This window comes from Dendrobates tinctorius, unplaced genomic scaffold (genome assembly GCF_039654945.1).
Source record: "Dendrobates tinctorius isolate UK_male_01 unplaced genomic scaffold, ASM3965494v1 ptg000250l, whole genome shotgun sequence".
Lineage (NCBI taxonomy): Eukaryota > Metazoa > Chordata > Amphibia > Anura > Dendrobatidae > Dendrobates > Dendrobates tinctorius.
In genome coordinates this window covers 25,167,162-25,186,918 of record NW_027361917.1, presented here as the reverse complement: position 1 = coordinate 25,186,918, position 19,757 = coordinate 25,167,162, and the positions used below count along the sequence as shown (strand labels likewise).

Sequence of the window (19,757 nt, the reverse complement as noted above, 5' to 3'; positions counted from 1 at the left end):
TTTCATGCTGTAAGCTGTTCAACCTGGATATGAATAAATCTACATTCTGTGTTGCTGACTCTGGATGTTACACTGATTAATCCGCTGCTAACAGGTTATGGGCCCAGAGTCCTAGAGTCCCAGATCCCCAGTGCACAGAGAAAAGAAAAGAAAGGAAGACAGCAAAGATGGCCACCAGCAGCAGCAACTCCATGAAGTTTACAGTACCAAGTCTCACTAACCAGAATTATCAATCCTGGAAATTCAAAGTGAAAATGCTGCTAAGAGAAGGTACGTGGAAAAATACACAGGAGCCTAAACCTGACCCAGTATCACAGGAGTTGATAGAGATGGATCAGAAAGCACAAAGTACCATATCACTCAGTATGAATGATGATCAGATTGTGCATGTGCGTAAAAGTGAAACTGCAAGAGAAATGTGGGAGCGGCTGCAAAAGGTGCATGAGAGGATAAATTTAAGCAATAAACTTTATTTCATGAGAAAATTGTACCAGTCTAAACTACAGAATGGCCAGGATATGCTGGATTACATAACAACCATTCTAGAGATTCTAGAATGCCTGAGAGGCATTGGGGAAGATTTGAAGGACTTTCATGTAGCCGCATTACTGCTTAGTGGTCTTCCAGAAAACTATGACACGCTTGTAACCGCACTAGATGCGCGCCCAGATGATGAGCTTACATTGGAGTATATCAGAGGGAAGCTCATAGATGAATATAAGCGGAAAGCGGAAGGTGTAAACAGTAGGACATGCGATGCAGAATATGCTTTACAGACACAACATCTAAATGATAACAGAAAGCACCTAAAAGAAACACGTGAATGTTTTGTTTGCAAGAAATCAGGACATTTGAAAGCCGACTGCAGAGTCTGGAAAGCTACAATGAATCAGCTGAAAAAGCAAAGCAGTGTCTGCAGAAAATGATTCTGTGAATACTGAAACTGCATTTATTGTCAGTGTAAATACATCAAAGCATGCATGGTGTATAGACTCTGGATCAACTAGTCACATGACTAATAACAGGGACTTCTTTTCTAAGCTTAACCAAAGTAAGTCAGAGAAAGTGATTATGGCTAATGGTCAGTACATGACTTCACAAGGTATAGGAGGTGGTTATATTGATTGTCAAATCTCACCAACACAAAGCAAGAAGATCCCAGTAAAAGATGTGCTCTATGTGCCTTGAGAGTAATTTACGATCTGTGAAGAAACTCTCAAAACAAGGAAATGAAGTTACATTTAAGCATGATAGCTGCATCATCTCAAAAGAGGGCCACACACTAGCAGAAGGAAAAATCACAAATGAACTTTACCAGCTTAAATGCAAAGAGTGTGTGTATACTGCTCAGGAAGAAAGGCACAATAACTGCATTCATGTATGGCATAGGCGCCTAGCACACAGAGACCCAGAAGCAATAAGGAAGTTAGTTCAAAAGCAACTAGCTGAGGACAATACAATTGATCTATGTAACCAGATAATGAAATGTACTAGCTGCATCAAAGGGAAAATGTCTAGAAAAGCTTTTCCTAAGAGAAGTACTACAAGAACAGAACAGACCCTAGATTTAATACATACAGATGTCTGTGGTCCAATGAGCACTCAGACTCCTGGGAAGAAGAGATATTTTCTCACATTTATTGATGATCATTCAAGATATACAGTTGTCCATCTGCTTCACAGCAAGAAAGAAGTTCCAGAGAAACTTGAAGTATGTCTAGCTGAGGTTTATAATAAATTTGGGAGAATGCCAAAGATTCTACGTGCAGATAATGGGACTGAATACACAAGTAATGAGGCACAGAGCATTTTAAAGAAAAATGGAATCCTATTTCAGACCACTCTACTGTACAATCCTGAGCAAAATGGTGTCGTGGGAAGAAGGAACCGAACACTCTGTGAAAGTGGTAGAAGTATGTTGTTTGATGCAAATCTGCCCACAGCATATTGGGGTGAAGAAATAATGACAGCTTGCTATCTTCAGAACAGACTACCAGGTAAAGCTACAGAGAAAACTGCGTTTGAGCAATGGAACAGCAGAAAGCGAAAACTACATCATATAAGAATATTCGGAAGTAAAGCGCTTGTACATGTTCCCAAAGAAAGGCGAACTAAATGGGAATCTCACGCTAAGGAAGGGATCCTGGTAGGCTACAGTGAAACCCAGAAAGGTTATAGGATTCTACACCCAGAAACAAATAAGGTCACAATAAGTAGAGATGTAGTGATTGATGAGAACTTTGTGTCCCCCAAGTTTTGTAACATCATGCCAGCAGTCCAGCTGAAGTCACAATTACAAGACAATAACAAGGAGGATGTAGAGGTATGGCTGGATTCTTCAACCACTGAAGGAACAACAGAAAAATCAGGTGAATCTGAAATCAGGAGATCTTCAAGATCAAACAGAGGCGTACCAGCTAAACGTCTATCCTACATAGTCAAGACACTACCTGAATCAGAGCCGCAGTCATGGGATGAAATGCAAGAACTACCTGTTCATGAAAGATCAAAGTGGATCAATGCTGCTAATGAGGAAATCAAATCGCTTCATCAGCTTCAAACTTGGAAACTCACCAAGCTGCCACAGGGCAAAAAGGCAATCAAGTGCAAGTGGGTCTCCAAAACCAAATATGACTCTGAAGGTAAAGTCCACAGATTTAAAGCAAGGTTGGTGGCAAAAGGATATTCTCAAAAGTATGGCAAAAATTACAATGCTACGTTTGCTCCAGTCGCTAAACAGACCACGAGCCAGGTTCCAAGAATTGAGGACCACACTAGGACTAAGAGGATAAGTAGTTGTTGAGTGGGGGTGTTGGAATAATGCATGTTGATCTGTATGTATTGCAACAACTACTACTGTACTGTTTTATATATTGTGCATATTGTGAGATTGTTAACCAAGTTCAGTGACAAAAAAAAAAAAAATAGACAGGATGTCCCCTCCTTCTCTTCCCTTCTTGTTGTTGTAATGCTCCCATGCTGCAAGCCACAGCAGATACCAGACTGATCACATTTCATGCTGTAAGCTGCTCAACCTGGATATGGATAAATCTACATTCTGTGTTGCTGACTCTGGATGTTACGCTGATTAATCCGCTGCTAACAAAACTACACTAAGGTCAATAAAGGACCCGAGATACAACACATACATGACAGGAAAAAAATGTGGTTTGCATACATATAGATATAATTAGCAGGTTTACTGCAGACTATGATCCAATCTATACTTTGTATTGTATTGGCACAGATACCAAAATATCCTGACACAGTGTGTAATCCCACAACTGATAATCAGGAAAGAAAAACAGCCACATATAACAGATATGATAAGGAATGCTGCATATTGCTGCCACAAGAATGATGGTACTCATCTGGTTAACTGCCTCCAGCCATAGAGAATTATACGCCTCATGATTCTGGTGTAATGTGACCAACAATGTATTTCTATGGAGCTGAACGCTCCGATCCGAGTGCCGGCGGCCGTGCCGGGTATTGATGTGCGAGACTCATCCGAGTTTCTTGCATGTGGGTATGAGCCCTAACCAGGTAATCCTTACTACAGCTACGTGGCGCACCCTAATTGTGAATATAGGGGAACATCAGCAGATGACCGCGCTGTGATTGAAAATAAATCTATATACAAAAACAAACACTGATATTACTATATGGATACCAAATAGAGTGGTAGATATCAGTCCTGCAGACCATATAAGAGATCACAGTACAGATATAGATAGTGACTTACAGAGGATGTTCTTTCTGATGGAATCGCTCACTTTTCTCATCTTTTCCATATGGCACAGACCGACATGACAACTTCTCCAGCCAGGACTCGTCTGCAGAAATTACAACGACACATCTGACTTCTCACATTTCCAGCGCCGTCCCCATCTATCCCCAACCTGCACAAACTCCTCATTCTACTGATACCCTAATACTGTGCCGCTGCTGCCATGTGTCCTACAGCACCTGCTGTGTGCTACAATAATGGTACTGCCCCACATAGTAATGCCACCGCTGTGCCCCTTACGTAGTAATAATGACTCCTTTGTGCTTCCTAGATAATAAAATTCACCCCTAGCAAACATTAATGCCCTGTGCTAGTGTCCTCCACATTTTGTTCCTAGAAAGTAATACCACATATGCAATTTTGTTGGTCACAGTACTCTGAGTGCCCCTATAACAATAATGTTTAAATGCCCACGTAACATTTAATAATGTCCCCTAAGTAGCCCCCATGTACAGCTCGACTATACACAGTATGGTGGGCCCACAGCTTCCCTATACACAGTATAATGCCCCCACAGCTCCCGTATACACACTATGATGATCCCACAGATCCCCTATACACAGTATGATGTCCCCACTGCTCCCCTATACACAGTGTGATGAGCCCACAACTCTCATACTTATGCCGACAGAGCTCCAGGCTCGGCTCCGGTGTCAGATGCTGCACTGCCCAGGCCCGGCACACAGCGGGTGCGCGATGAAGTGACGTAATCGCGCACCCGCAGTATCAGAGGCAGAGGGGAATGATGGGAGAGGGAGCATCATCTGACGCTCTCTCCTCCATCTTTGCTTTGAACTGTACCCGTGTCTATGACGTTGGTATAGTTCAATGCAGTGGCCGGGGGAGTCGGCGCTGGTGGGCCCCCCTGACCCACGAGCCTCATAGCGGCTGCATGATGTGCCGCTATTAGCAGCACGCCACTGGCTGGGGCCCCTGGGGGAGCGGGGGCCCAAGGCAGCTGCCTGGTCTGTCTGCAGCTAACGCCGACCCTGATCACCAGTGACATTATACGCAGGAGCTCTGTATATATTGTCAGTGTACAGGTAATACAGTGATCACTGGTGACATAATACACAGGAGCTCTGTACAGAGTATACAGTGTATAGTGTCAGTGTACAGGTACACTGCCTTCCAAAAGTATTGGAACTTTTCAACCTTTTCTCACATATCACGCTTCAAAGATAAAAATACCAAATGTAAATTTTTGGTGAAGAATCAACAACAAGTGGGACACAATTGTGAAGTTGAATGAAATTTATTGGTTATTTTAAATTTTTGTGGAAATTCAAAAACTGAAAAGTGGGTCGTGCAATATTATTTGGCCCCTTTGGCTTAGTACTTTGTTGCGCCACCTTTTGCTGCGATTACAGCTGCAAGTCGCTTGGGGTATGTCTCTATCAGTTTTGTACATCGAGAGACTGAAATTCTTGCCCATTCATCCTTGGCTTCCTTGATTCACTTGTCTGGCCCTCATGGTCCTTCCTGAGCTGGCGAGGGTTCCTTGCTTCCGTTACTTGACATAGACAAGCAGAGTCCAGGTCCAACTTTAAACAGATAACTTTACTCAGCACTTGACACAGCTTATCCAGTTCATATACAGCACACGGTTCTTTACAGAGTGCATCATTCACTGACCCTGTGCTGCCCTTGCTTCTTATGGAACGCTACCGGGTCGCACCGTACTTCCCAGCACCGCAGCAATCCGTCTGACCAGTCTGACTAGCTTTAGGAATTCCTGGTCCATTTCGCCCGAGACACTCAGGCGTCTACCTATGTAGCTGACGGTCTTCATGACGTAGCTGTCCTGCATACCTTCCTGGTGTTCCACTACTCTTAAGCCCTGGACGAACTGGGCTCCTTTTACTTGTAAACTTATGGGGTCCACCCGCCCTGTCCAAGCTCCAAGGCCCTACCAACTAGAATCAGGAAATCCTCCTGGCTTACCAACGGTTGGCCCCTCCTATATTAACTATTTAGTATACTATGTGTACTAATGTGTCCCCATCTGGTGGGCTAACTGACGTACTGCGCTTTCCCCACAACATCTTTACATACATATGCATTACATGTTAACACGTACACAGGCAAGGGGAGTATTTGGTATAGGTGGGGGTACCACTTGGCCTTGGTACACCCCTTACATGCTCATCTGAATGAGCACTGATGCCACTTTCATATGACTGGGTTAGAGTGTATTGAACACGAACAGCGCATAGACCAACGCAAATGAAAGAGCTAGTTCAGATGAGCGTTTTTATACAAGGCCCTTTTAGTTCACTTATAAAGCTCAAAGGATATACTGACGAACTGGCACCACTGGCATTTCTTTTTAAAGGTTACATAGGAAACTGAATTTAGGCTTTGATTCTTTTTTTATTATGAATGTAAAAACAGATGCAAAATAAAGACACATGGAAGAAAAAACGAAGATTTTTCATATAAAGTATTCGTCTGAACCGCCCGTAAACTGCTGTATGTGATGAGCTTAAGACTAGAGATTTCCTCTTAACATTTTGCAAACTTTGTAGAACTATTTACAGTAGGTACGAAAAGTATTCAGACCCCTTTAAATTTTTCACTCTTTGTTTCATTGCTGCCATTTGGTAAATTCAAAAAAAGTTCATTTCTTTCTCAATAATGTACACTCTGCACCCCATCTTGACTGAAAAAAAACAGAAATGTAGAAATTTTTTCAAATTTATTAAAAAAGAAAAACTGAAATATCACATGGTCATAAGTATTCAGACTCTTTGCTCAGACATTCCTATTTAAGTCACATGCTGTCGATTTCCTTGTGATCCTCCTTGAGATGGTTCGACTCCTTCATTGGAGTCCAGCTGTGTTTAATTAAACCGATAGGACTTGATTTGTAAAGGCACACACCTGTCTATATAAGAGCTCACAGTGCATGTCAGACCGAATGAGAATCATGAGGTCAAAGGAACTGGCCAAGGAGCTCAGAGACAGAATTGTGGCAAGGCACATATCTGGCCAATATTACAAAAGAATTACAAAATAATTTCTGCAGTAGTCAAGGTCCTGAAAAACACAGTGGCCTCCATAATCCTTAAATGGAAAAAGTTTGGGACCACCAAAAGTTTTCCTAGACCTGTCCGTCTAGCCAAACTGAGCAATTGTGGGAGAAGAGCCTGGGTTAGAGAGGTAAAGAAGAACTCCAAAATCACTGTGGCTAAGCTCCACAGATGCAGTAGGGAGATGGGAGAAAGTTCCACAAAGTCAACTATCACTGCAGCCCTCCACCAGTCAGGCCTTTATGGCCGAGTGGCCCGACGGAATCATAGAATCGTAGAGTTGGAAGGGACCTCCTGGGCCATCTGGTCCAACCCCCTGCTCTCCTCAAAGCTGGACATATGATAGTCCACATAAAGTTGGCTAAAAAACACATGAAGGACTCCCAGACTATGAGAAATAAGATTCTCTGGTCTGATGAGATGAAGACAGAACTTTTTGGTGATAATTCTAAGCGGTATGTGTGGAAAAAACCAGGCACTGCTCATCACCTGCCCAATACAATTCCAACAGTGAAACATGGTGGTGACAGCATCATGCTATGGGGGTGTTTTTCAGCTGCAGGAACAGGACGACTGGTTGCAAGTGAAAAAAACATGAATGCGGCCAAGTACACAGATATCCTGGATGAAAACCTCTTCCAGAGTGCTCGGGACCTCAGACTTGGCCGAAGGTTCACCTTCCAACAAGACAATGACCCTAAGCACATAGCTAAAATAACAAAGGAGTGGCTTCAGAATAACTCTGTGACCATTCTTGACTGGCCCAGCCAGATCCTTGAACTAAACCCAATTGACCATCTCTGGAGAGACCTGAAAATGGCTGTCCACCAACGTTCACCATCCAACCTGACAGAACTGGAGAGGATCTGCAAGGAAGAATGCCAGAGGATCCCCAAATCCAGGTGTGAAAAACTTGTTGCATCATTCCCAAGAAGACTCATGGCTGTACTAGCTCAAAAGGATGCTTCTGCTCAATACTGAGCAAAGGGTCTGAATACTTATGACCATGTTATATTTCAGTTTTTCTTTTTTAATAAATTTGCAAACATTTCTACATTTCAGTTTTTTTCACTCAACATGGGGTGCAGAGTGTACATTAATGAGAAAAAAAAAATAACTTTTTTGAATTTACCAAATGGCTGCAATGAATCAAAGAGTGAAAAATGTAAAGGGGTCTGAATACTTTCCATACCCACTTTAAATCAAAATTTTGTTTTTAGTGGTAAAATCAAAGTAAGACCCCAGACCAAGCCCCTAGGTGTAAAACATTATACCCAATTGTACAGATGTCCTTTTCTCCCTTTCCGGCATGTCTGTCCTCGTAGTGTCAGACACCAAGAACTCTTTCTTCTCCTTTGACATTTGCAAGCCTCTTTCATCCCCAAACCCCATAAGAAGATGCCCCCTCAAAACGCCAAAAATAAACCTTGAAATAGCATTTAGGAAATTACTAAATAAATGCTAAAAAAAAAATCAGGTTTACAAAACTCTAGAGAAAGAGAGTGACTCCTGAAGAGGTTTTTGCTTGAAAAACTGACTTTTTTTACTCCCCAAAATAGAGGTTGTGTGAACATACCACTTACTGGCTGTTGGTATTCGGAGGGCTGCCGTCTGGTCCTGTACTAATGGAGAACCTCTCATAAAAAGTTTCTAGCTGTAGAAAAGTTATTGCAATTTCACTAGTCATTATAGATGCATTGGAGGAGATGCTATCCCTATATTATACACCTATGGCCTCAGGCCTGCGAATTCTGGTCTGCTGCTGTCCTCACTCCAGATTCCACCAGTGGAGCCCCTATTGTGCGTGATAAATGGTGAAGGCTTTGTCGGAGCCATGCCTGATGGACAAATGAGAGTTAGCCAGACAGATCGCTGACGCTTGGGAATCAGCGAGCCAGATCTCTGACGCTTGGGAATCAGCGATACTTTTTGCAATGATCCCCAGCGCCGGCTAATGGAGGCACCTCTCATCAACGTCGCCTGCATGTGCTGACATCCGTGCGAGCAGGGGACAATGTTGAGAGTTCTTTTCAGACCCCGTTGTCTACATCGAGTGTAAAATTCTCTTATTTCTCATGGTGAACTGCGATGATCTCGCTGAGGTCACAGCAGTTCATGGGCCTGCTCTCACTGCAGCGAGTCATTCTCACCAGCTCTTCAGTATGAGTGGTCGACTCCAGCCACCGCTCACGCTGATGAGCAAATGCTGCACAGAAGGATTATGGAGTGAGACATTCTCGATTCTTTCAACTTCGGACAAGTGAGGGATATTGCTGTTTTTTATTTTTGTTTGTGTACAGGGGACAATCGCTTTAGGGGATTAGGTGTTAAGGTGAGTATAATGTGATTTTTTTATTTTATTCTTCATTTTACACTCTATCAAGACAGCAGTGGGTAGAATACAAGTCTCAACATTATCCCCTGCTCTCGCTGATCGCAGGGAGAGTAGAGGACAATGATGTGAGCTGTCTTCAGAACCCGGCGCCTGAGAACAGAGCAAAGTGTGCTGACTTGTCCCAGGTGCCGATACACGTGATACTGATGCGACACACGTATGAAACACACAGGCATCTCCGATACTGTTTTTTCCAGTACTGTAAATATTAGGACATGTGAAGGAGGCCTAAGATGGATGACTCACTACCAGAAAGAGCTGAAAGAATGAGGGGGGTGACCTCCTACTGTGACTATCTGCCAGGAAGAGATGAATGAGGAATAGACACCCTTACTGTGACTGGCTTCTAGGGACAGCTGAGAGAGACGGCAGGACAACTGAGTGACCACATGACAGGTCAATGATCCCTTAGTGACCTGACGGCCGATAATGGTTGATGACAGAAAGTGTACTCTGGAGTATAAACCATTGAGAAAGAAAATCAGAAGCGGGATTATGGATGGCGGAGTTGGAGTTTCCATTTTGGCTGGAGGAACATTGCATCTGTCCTATATCACACTGGCATAAAAAGTATCAAGATGTAATAGTATTTTCATTACCATCATACACAGAATATCAAATGCAACCCAAAGGATGTCCTATATACGATGGTCTACCCAACCATGGACTTCTTCCTGCCCCTCAGTCTGACTTCGTCCAATTTTTTAATGATGGGGCTGGATTTCTTGGAGGCGTCTGTGTAGCTCTGGAGCAGAGCTCTGAACAAGTCCTCCAACTGTGGGTGAGTGCTGAGAAAAGCCTTTTCCAGGACATAGAGGTCAACACCTTTATCTTCTGGGAGAGCCGAGATGAAGCTCAGGCTGAAATCGATCAGCACCAGGTTCAGGTAGGAACCGTAGGAGCATGTTCGAGGTGGTCAGGTCCCCATGGACAACGTCCTCATCATGCATTCGGGCCAATATCTGACCAATCCCTTCTGCCAGGCTGTACAGGCTGCTGCCATGTTATTGCACGGTCATTGGGAAGTCCCGAACAGTGACTGATCCTTCTATATCCTCCAGGTAGATGCAGTTAGAGATATAATCAACAAAATAAACCACAGGAGCGGCAATACCTGAAAGACAAAGTGCACAACACGGACCCAGATGAGAATGGGTTAATAAAGACAGAAACGTTTCCCAACCCTACCTAATTCTTCATAGTCACAGCGCCCCTGGTAGCAACTCCTCCTTCCTGCACTGAGAACTAACCCCTCTCCTAACTCCTCTCCTCAGTCACAGCACCCCTGGTGGCAGCTCCTCCTTCCTGCACTGAGAACTAACCACTCTCCTCAGTCACAGCGCCCCTGGTGGCAGCTTCTCCTTCCTTCAATGAGAACCCCTCTCCTCAGTCACAGCACCCCTGGTGGCTGCTCCTCCTTCCTGCACTGAGAACTAACCCCTCTCCTCGGTCACAGCACCCCTGGTGACTTCTCCCACTCCCTGCACCTGAAAACTGACAGCTCTTCCAGCAACATGACCATTGATGGCTCACCTGCCTTCCTGCACCCAATAATTGATTGCTCTGAGTAGTTACAGCGCCCCTGGTGGATACTCCTCCTTCCGCCACCTGAGAACTGACATTTATCCTGTCACAACATTCCTAATGGCGGCGCTCTCCGTTCCTGCAAGAGGTGGCTGCTTCCAATCCCAGCACCTGAGAATTGACAGCTCTTCACAGTCACAGCGCCCCTTGTGGCTGCTTCCACTTCCTACATGGAAAACTAAAATCTCTCCTAGCAACAACGCCCCTGGTGGCTCACCTGCCTTCCTGCACCTGAAGATGGAGCGCACCTCCTGGGCGGTCCGCCGGTGTGTCAGCTTCTCGTCCAGTATAGGATGCCTGTAAGTCTTGGGGAAGCGCACCTTCATTACAGCCGCCTTCCCCAAGCCTCAGCCCCCTGATTCATCAGCTGCAGCTCCTTCAGGTACCACCGAGTCCACTCCCTGTTTATGCTGTCCGCGCTGTTCTCCATAGCATTCATGCTGACAGTCTCTACGTAAAGAGCGTAAGAACATCTCATTAAGAGAGAAAAACGTCACTTTAGGGCGTAAACCATATGAAGAATAAAAGAGAACGTAGCATGGAAGTTCAACAAAGAATAGCGTCCGGGCGGAAACTGCACCAGTAACTGAAGATCCGGAGGATCTGCTGGCACAGGGCAGATCACGGCACAGTCTAGCCTGCCCGCACGTCACACGTGTCCTGCTGTGCACAAGTGGAAGTTGTATAATCTATTTGTACAATAAGGCTGGAGTTACACACAACGTAGAAAAATACGAACCGTATTGTACGGCCGTAATACGCATAAATGGTCCCTAAATAGTGCTCTATATGTCATCCGCTGTCAGGGTGTGGCCGCGTATTTTTGTCATGTAAGTGGGTCGCCCTCCCAGGGCTGTGGGGTACTCGGTACCGGGCCGGTGTCTCGGGGAAGGTGTCACAGCAGCGGTGACCCGGTCCGTGGCCCTGGGCGCCCAAGTAAAAGGGAGATTGAATGATGGAATAAAGTTGAATGGTTCGTGACGCCACCTGTGGTGTTCGGCAAGAGAGATGTTAAGCCGACGCTGCATGCAGATCCTCTGGGACTGATGGTACGGCGCAGCAAAGATGTTATAGCTCCCCACAGGTGAAGCTGTAGTCCCAGGGCAGTGTAGATAAATGTTGCGGGAATGGTGCAGTGGTAGGCACAGGGATGTAGCGGTGTCAGAAAGGTAGCAGGAAGGAGGCAAGGACTGTTGTGAGTTCATTTTCCCCTTCGTCACTGAGGTCTGGTGAACTCCCTATTCTGGTAAAGGAAGGTAATGAGCCTGATTATCAGGCACCTGAGCCTAATGAGGATGACTGGCTGAGTGGAGTCACGGACTGGATATAAGGCTGCCGACGCCATTCTGCCCTGCGGGTGATTTCTCTGTGGACTTCTGGGACACCAGTCTGATTCCTGCTCCTCTAAAGCCAAGTTTTCTGCTTTGCCTGTTAGCATTGTGTTTTGTTTTTGTTTTTCTTGCTTTTCTGGATTCTGCCATTCCCTGCTGGGGTGAGCTGAATCTGCTTTTGCCAGTTGCTCTGTCTTCAGAATTTCATGAGTACTGACATAGCTTTTTGAAGCCTAGCGTCTTCAGGGCCTTTTTCACTGTCAGTCTGTTGGCTCTTATTTTCATAGGGTTTTTCACGGATTGCAGAAAGCAGCCTTCCTGTCCTTTCCTATCTAGTTAGCTTGGGCCCCGTCTTTGCTCAGTCTATCTTTCTGTCTGTGTTAGTGTTTTCATCTTGCTTCACTGTCATTATACGTTGGAGGCTGCCTATTGCTTTGGGGTCTGCTCTGAGGCAGTTTAGATTTCCCCTTTCTTTCTTTAGGCCTATTTAATTCTCCGGCTGTGATCGAGGGGTCTAGGGCATCGTATGAACCCCCCACGGCTACTGCTAGTTGTGTTGATAGGTTCAGGGGTCTGCAATCCGTTAGCTGCCAACCTCTCTGGTTTTCTGGACTTAGCTAGCATTTCTGTTTTTTCCTCCTACGGTGACTCAATCATAACAAAGGACACAACAGGGTGCAGTTTCTTTACCTTTGCTTGGCAAATGCAGTCCAGGGTCCTGATTACAGATGGTACAAGGGCAGGCTAGCCTGGAAGCAATTCAGGGATCTCTCTCTCAGCAGATGGGTTGTGTAGTCTCCTTCCTAGCGCTCACTTGAGGTACATCCAGTACTGAGTTACACTGACGTTCCTCCTTATTATCGTCTATCAGAACTCCTCGTATGGCAGACAGCTGTAGCCGCTATTTCTCTCTTGGCTCACACCATGTGCCTCCGAGTCTTAGATGGGAGTCAAGTATTTACAATTTCCTACTCCTCTGGTGTCTGTTGCAGGTCCATTAGTATCCATACAACCATGGAGACCAGGCTCCAGATCATGCGCTGTCAATGGGGATGAGCCTTTCCTCTCTGCTCGATCTCCCCGCTCCTTCTCCATGTCTGCACACTTCACCCTCCTCACACTAACTAACTATATCCCTTTCCTGGCCCTCAGAGCGTGCTCCTCCCCCAATCCTGGTTCAGAGCTCCCTCTGCTGGCCTGGAGTGGGAACTGTGTTGCATGTATAGATAACCTGCTGGAAAGACCCTTCCTTGCTTCCAAGCCTGACATCATCCTCCCTGGAGGAAGGCAAAGCCACTGTGGAGGCCATACCCCTGGGGGCGCCACATTCCCCCCTAGTGCAAGTCAGCACTCCTGGGCTGATGAAAAACATATAAACATATTAAACAAAGTGAACAATTCTAATTGTACAAGATTTGAAAAAGGAAAAATTTACAAAAACCAAGAGCTCCAAAAATAGTCCTGTGATGATAAGTCCAAGCATCAACGTCCGTGGTCCATTCCTGGGCAAATGGTGAACTATGTACAAGGGGAGTGACCACACACAGTCCTGTGGTCAAAATGTCCATAAAACAAACTGGAAAATTCAAAAGGGAACATCTTACAGATTATCTGTTGGCACAAACCTTGAACAGTTACGTATGTACATGTTAACAGTTACATTACTTTAACTTGTTTTAGATACGGAATCTGATGGGTGGTATACCTTGGGTGGTACGGGTAGATCTGCGTAACACTGGTGTTGTTATGGACTGAACTGGTTGTCTGGGTCTAACTACTGATGTTGCATGTAAACTGGGTATTAAGCGTCTGCTAGCTCTTAGAGTCACTGTGGGCATGACAGATTCACCACTGGCAGGGCGAGGGTTCTCTGGCTGCACTGCTGGTGCGGTATCTGCTGCTTGAACTTCCTCATTTTCAGAGTTCTCTGGAATCACTTCTTCTTGTACTACCAGTTGGGGAAATGTTAACACTGGCACCACTACGGCATCATTTATTTTAGTCCAATTTGTAGGGAATTCTCCAAGTATAGTGCTGACCTTCTCTTCTTCCTCTGAGGGTTGGATGTTCTGTTCTTCCATTCTTTCTTTTAACTGGTCAGGGCCCAATTTCAAATGATCTCTTGATATGGCTGCTAAGGTCTCTCCTCCATCTTTACTAATAAGGCATACTTGTCAAAGCTTGATGGTAAGACTGTGTAAGGTTCAACTTCCCATTGGTCATCCAATTTATGCAGTCTTCTTTTCCTCTTTAGGACTTGTTCTCCTGGTGACAAGGGAACTGCAGGTGCATGTTGGTTGTAGTGCCTTTCTTGTTTTTGTCTTGCCTGAGCTAGACTCTTCTCCACACACTCTTGCACTCTACAGTACTGTTGTTGTCTTTCTGTAACCCAGTCCAGCATCTGGTGATGTTACGTCAGGTGTAAGGACTCCCATGTCCAAATCAATAGGCAGCTTACCAGGTCTTGCAGTTGGGTCGCCCTCCCAGGGCTGTGGGGTACTCGGTACCGGGCCGGTATCAGTGGGATGTGTCGCAGCAGCGGTGACCCGGACTGTGGCCCTGGGCGCCCAAGTAACAGGAAGATGTGAATGGTAGAATGTAATTAGATGAATAGTTCGTGACGCCACCTGTGGTGTTCGGCAAGTAAGGTGTTAGGACGACGCTGCATGCAGATCCTCTGGGGCTGGTGGTGTGTTGCAGCCAAGATGCAAGATGGTGAACCTCCCCACAGATGAAGCTGTAGCCCCAGGGCAGTGTAGATGTAGACTTAGAGGAGAGGCACAAGTGGTGTAGAAGCTGGTACCCAGATATAGCGGTGCTGGGTGCGTTGGCGCGAGAATGAATGGAGGACACCGGGGCTTGTAGTTCCAAAGCTTTACTCACAGACTGTAGTACACACAGGTGCCTGCCTCCATGCCGTGTCCTCCGGGTCAGGGACTCAGTCAACCTCCAGGCAAGATGGAATGCTCCCTTCCAACACTCCGCCAACAAGTGCCTTTCTGAACGTCTCCTCTATAGCGCCTTTAAGTGTGAAGTACTCCCAGTACTGAGTTACACTGGAGTGCCTCCTGACAGATGTTCCCAAGAACTCTACTTGTATGGCAGACAGCTGTAGCCTGCTTCGGGGACTCTCCACTCCTGAATCCCGGCTCACTATCCAAGTTTCTGTTGTGCCCCAAGTCTTAGATGGGAGTAGTGCATTTACAGCCTGCTAATCCACCCGTGTCTGCTGCAGAACCATAAGTGTTCATACAACCTTGGGGACCGGGCCCCGGCCTTGCGCTTAGAACTTCTAGGCAAGGTTCTCTCCTAACCCACGTCCTCTATGTTCCCTTTTGACTCCTTCGTTACGTACTATTCTCTCTTTCTTATGGAAATGCAGGTTTCAGTTCTACGTCCTTCTCCTTCTTTCCTTTCCCGTGCCAGCTGGCTCAGATCACTGAGGCAGCTGCAGCACTCCTTCCTCCATCCCTTCTTCCAGGGATCCCCACTCCTCTCCGAGTGGCTTCCTTACTGACTGCCCTCCTGTCAGACTGACCTACGGACTGACCTGTAATCCTACACCTCACCGCTCTTTTATATCTTCTAACTCCACCCGCCTCCCAGCACGTTTAGTGTTCCAAGCAGGGAGCCACTAAAGGTGCTCTGCTACACTCTAAGCAAGAGCTTCAATGTGGCTTTGCTGAACTACTCTGTTGTGTGGGGTGCGAGTGTTGGAGCGTGGTCAGGAGTTCCAACCTTACCTGGATGGTGGGGCACTACACCTTAGGAGAAGGTGCAGTACCTCTGTGGTGACTGAGCCTCAGGGGCGCCACACGCTCATTAGGTAGGCTGGGGTACAGTTGGTGGAATTCACCGGAATATGGTTGTAGAGGTCTACCAGATCTGGTAACTTTTCTGGCCACAGATTCCTCTCTTCCAAAGGCAATGTCTTCAGTAGGTCAATCACCACTTGGTTCATCTTCTCACACATGCCATTGGTCTGTGGATGGTACAGTGTTGTCCTGATCTTTTTACAACCGTACAAGTTACAGAATTCCTGGAACACTTCTGCTTCAAAAGCGGGACCTTGATCAGTAAGCACTCGCTCAGGATATCCATGTGGTCTGCAAAAGTGATGTTGGAATGCTCTGGCTGCTGTCCTGGCTGTTTGATCTTTGACAGGCACAACTACCAGGAATCTTGAGTAGTGGACCACGATGGTAAGAGTATAGATGTAGCCTGAGTGGCTTGGTACCAGCTTCACATGGTCCAGGGTGACCAACTCTAGTGGCTGTTTGGTTATTATTGGCTGTAGAGGAGCTCTCTGGCTGTTTTGATCCTTTCTGCACAGGTTACATTGTCCACACTCCCGGCACCACTTTTCAATGGCTTTTCTCATACCAGCCCAGTAGAATCTCTCCCATAGCAAGGCTTCCAGCTTCTTCCATCCGAAGTGTCCAGCTCCATTGTGGTATGCTTCCAGGACCATTGATGCCTCTCTCTTTGGGACTACCACCTGCCAGACCAGCTCATGAGTGCGGGCATTGATACTCCTCCGACACGTTTTTTTAATGCCTCTCACTCGTCCGTATTCCTCTCTAGTGTGACGCCGGCCTAATACAAAGCCCCTAATCATGTACAGAACAGCCCTCATGAAGGAGTTAAAGTCTGACTCCACCTATAAAGCTCCGATAATAGCAAGTGACATCTGATCCCCATATAAACCAGTAATGGAAGACAATGTTATACTCCAGTTACAACCAGAGCTGCAGTCACTGTTCTGCTCTTACCGAATGTATTGTACTCCAGTTACACCCAGAGCTGCAGTCACTGTTCTGCTCTTACCTAATGTATTATACTCCAATTAAACCCAGAGCTGCTGTCACTGTTCTGCTGTTACCTATTGTATTGTACTCCAGTTACACCCACAGCTGTTCGTATAAAGTATAGCGTGGCACTACTACAGGGTGCACAAGTAGGTTACCCAGACCAGTGAATAATAAAGTAACTTGGCACTCAACTGAATGATCCTTTTCAAGACAAGGTTTTATTTTGGCAGTCACAAAAGACGCTTCGGCCTACAATTGGCCTTCGTCAGTCTGCTGTAATTTATACAAGACAATATACAAAAGACAAAATCAAAATATGTCCTCATAAACAGTGACATGAGATAAACATTTGCAATTTATATGTCCAGACATACAATATAATACAAAGATACATAAAAACCAAAACACGTTAACCCTGTGATGATATATAAAGAGAACCAGGTGGGAGAAAAAAATAGAGAAATTAATGAGAAATGGTGGCCTACCCGACTGCTGTAAATAATGAGGTTAGAATGGAAAACTGTGTAAGTTCCTATAATGGAAAACAAAGTGGTTCAAGATTGTCCAATCGGATGAACAAGATAATAAAGTGCAGTGCTGAAGAAATCATACCTATTATGAGGCAGTGGTTTGGAAGCTACTGCAATATCCCACCGTCTATGAGACGTATTGTGCTCTATTAGATGAAGTATAAAATGGGTGAATAAATAATTTGTGGTAACTCATTAGAGAAAAAAAAAAAAGTGATGAATAGAAATATAAATATACACCTGGTAAATCAGGGAGAAATTAATGTTGGTAGTGGAGATTGGATCTCTGAGGCTTTGTGCCTGTAGGGATATATGCCTAAGATAAAATGAAGATTCATAGATATATCATACGGATGTTGATAAAAATCAATGTAATTATGTGTTGTATCATATAGGGATTAATACCTGATTAGTACAGGTTAATGCCTGTTGATGCTTTATCAGACTTGTACTGGAAGAGCCGGTTTCATGCAGCACTGTGAACGAGAATGGTGGCCAGTAAAAGAACTGGGCAGTAAAAATTGCAGACAAGATAAATGGAAACCCAGAGGACTATAAATACATAGTGTCACACAAAGGGTTAATACCTGTTGGCATTTTACTAAGCTTGTATTGACGGGTCAGGTTACATGTGACGCTGTGGAAGAAAGTGCCAGGTAGTGAGTACCGCGGGTATGTAACCGCGATTCAGGGGATTACATTGGACTGTGCCGTCATGAGCTTACCGTGCAGGTGTAGTGCCTCTGCATGTAGACCTGGACGCAGTATCCGCTGCTAGCCCGGATGCCCAGTGAATTGTAACAGGCCAGTCTAAATAGAAGGGGGGCGGGACTTAGTCCGCGCATACCGGAACTCGAGGACCGGAAGTCGCTGGCTGCCTCCGTCTGGATGTAAACAAACACTGCCACGTGTTACTAAGGCTGAAGGGAGCTGTGACGCTCCTGAATGTAAATAAACACTGCAACGGGTCGCCTGTATTTAAAGGGAGCTGTAGCGCTCCAACAACATGGAGAATGTATTTGATCTATATGGACTAAAGTTACCGAATCCACATACAGCAAATTAGTGGTTATAATATATGCGTGCATCAAAGATGATCATTATATTCCAGCTACCTGACAAGGTTAATGAACATATTATACAAAATGGAATACTGAGACATCACCGGGCGAAGGGTATATTCCATAATCGCATTATAATGTAGTAATTAAAGGTATATAAGGATACTGGGATATCTCTGGGCAGAAATGGAAAAAAAAAATTTTTGACCTCATAGTAATGCAGTAAATAGAATGTAAGTATAGGATATTTTCACCGAGGTATTGTAGCTGCATAATAATGTATGATATAACCAAGATGATTCACCAGGGTATACAGTATAGTGAAAGAAACAATGCTAAGACAATGTGTGTCATAGACACAGGGCCGGTTTTAGGCAAAGTGGGGCCCTAGGCAAAGTTTAAAATGGGGCCCCAAATGCTAACATACTGCACATCACACAGAAGCATTTTGATTGTATTTACATGCACTGAGTTCGGGCCGCTAAATGATCGTCAAAATTGAAGTTGTTCAATGCTTGTTTCCCGGCCTCTTTCCACCATCTGAGAAAGAATGATGGGAACAGAACGATCACTAAGGGTGTGTGCACACGTTGCGGTTTTTGCTGCGGTTACGCCGCAGTTTCCATGCAGTTTACAGTACAATGTAAACCTATGGAAAACCAAATCCGCCGTGCACATGCTGCGGAAAATTCTGCGCCGATTTGCTGCGGTTTATTTTCCGCAGCATGTTACGTCTTTTTTGCGGGACCGCAGCTGCAGTGTATGTTCCGGGACATACAAATCAATCTCTCTCTCTCTCATTCACACTGACAAACCGCACTAGAACCTGCATCAAATCCGCTGTACACATGCTAGGAATCCGCAGAAAAAATGCATGTGTTTTACCCTGCAGTTTCTGCCAAGAGATATGGATTCTCTGCAGAAAAAGCCGCAGACTAATCCGCAACGTGTGCACACCCCCTAAGGGTGGTTTCACATTAGCGTTTCAGGCCGCAGCATCGGCCTGCACACGGCCGCCGCTAAGCCCCGCCACCTGCCGCGCCTCCTCCGGTAGCTCCGCCTATGGGCGCATGACGCTGCATGCGTCCTGCGTCCCCTATCTTTAGCACTGGGGACGCAGGCCGTGCGCAGATATGCGTTTGGCGGCGCATGCGTCCTTTTGACGGTGCGCCGACCAGCGCCAAACACAACCTGTTGCAATTTGGTGCGCTCGGCGCACCGTC

At 45.5% G+C, this 19,757-nt stretch overlaps 1 pseudogene; it reads right to left on the bottom strand.

The window, feature by feature from the left end:
• Positions 1-8,955: 8,955 nt before the first annotated feature.
• The window catches only part of LOC141063486 (EKC/KEOPS complex subunit TP53RK-like), a 29,358-nt pseudogene continuing 18,556 nt past the window's right edge, over positions 8,956-19,757 (bottom strand).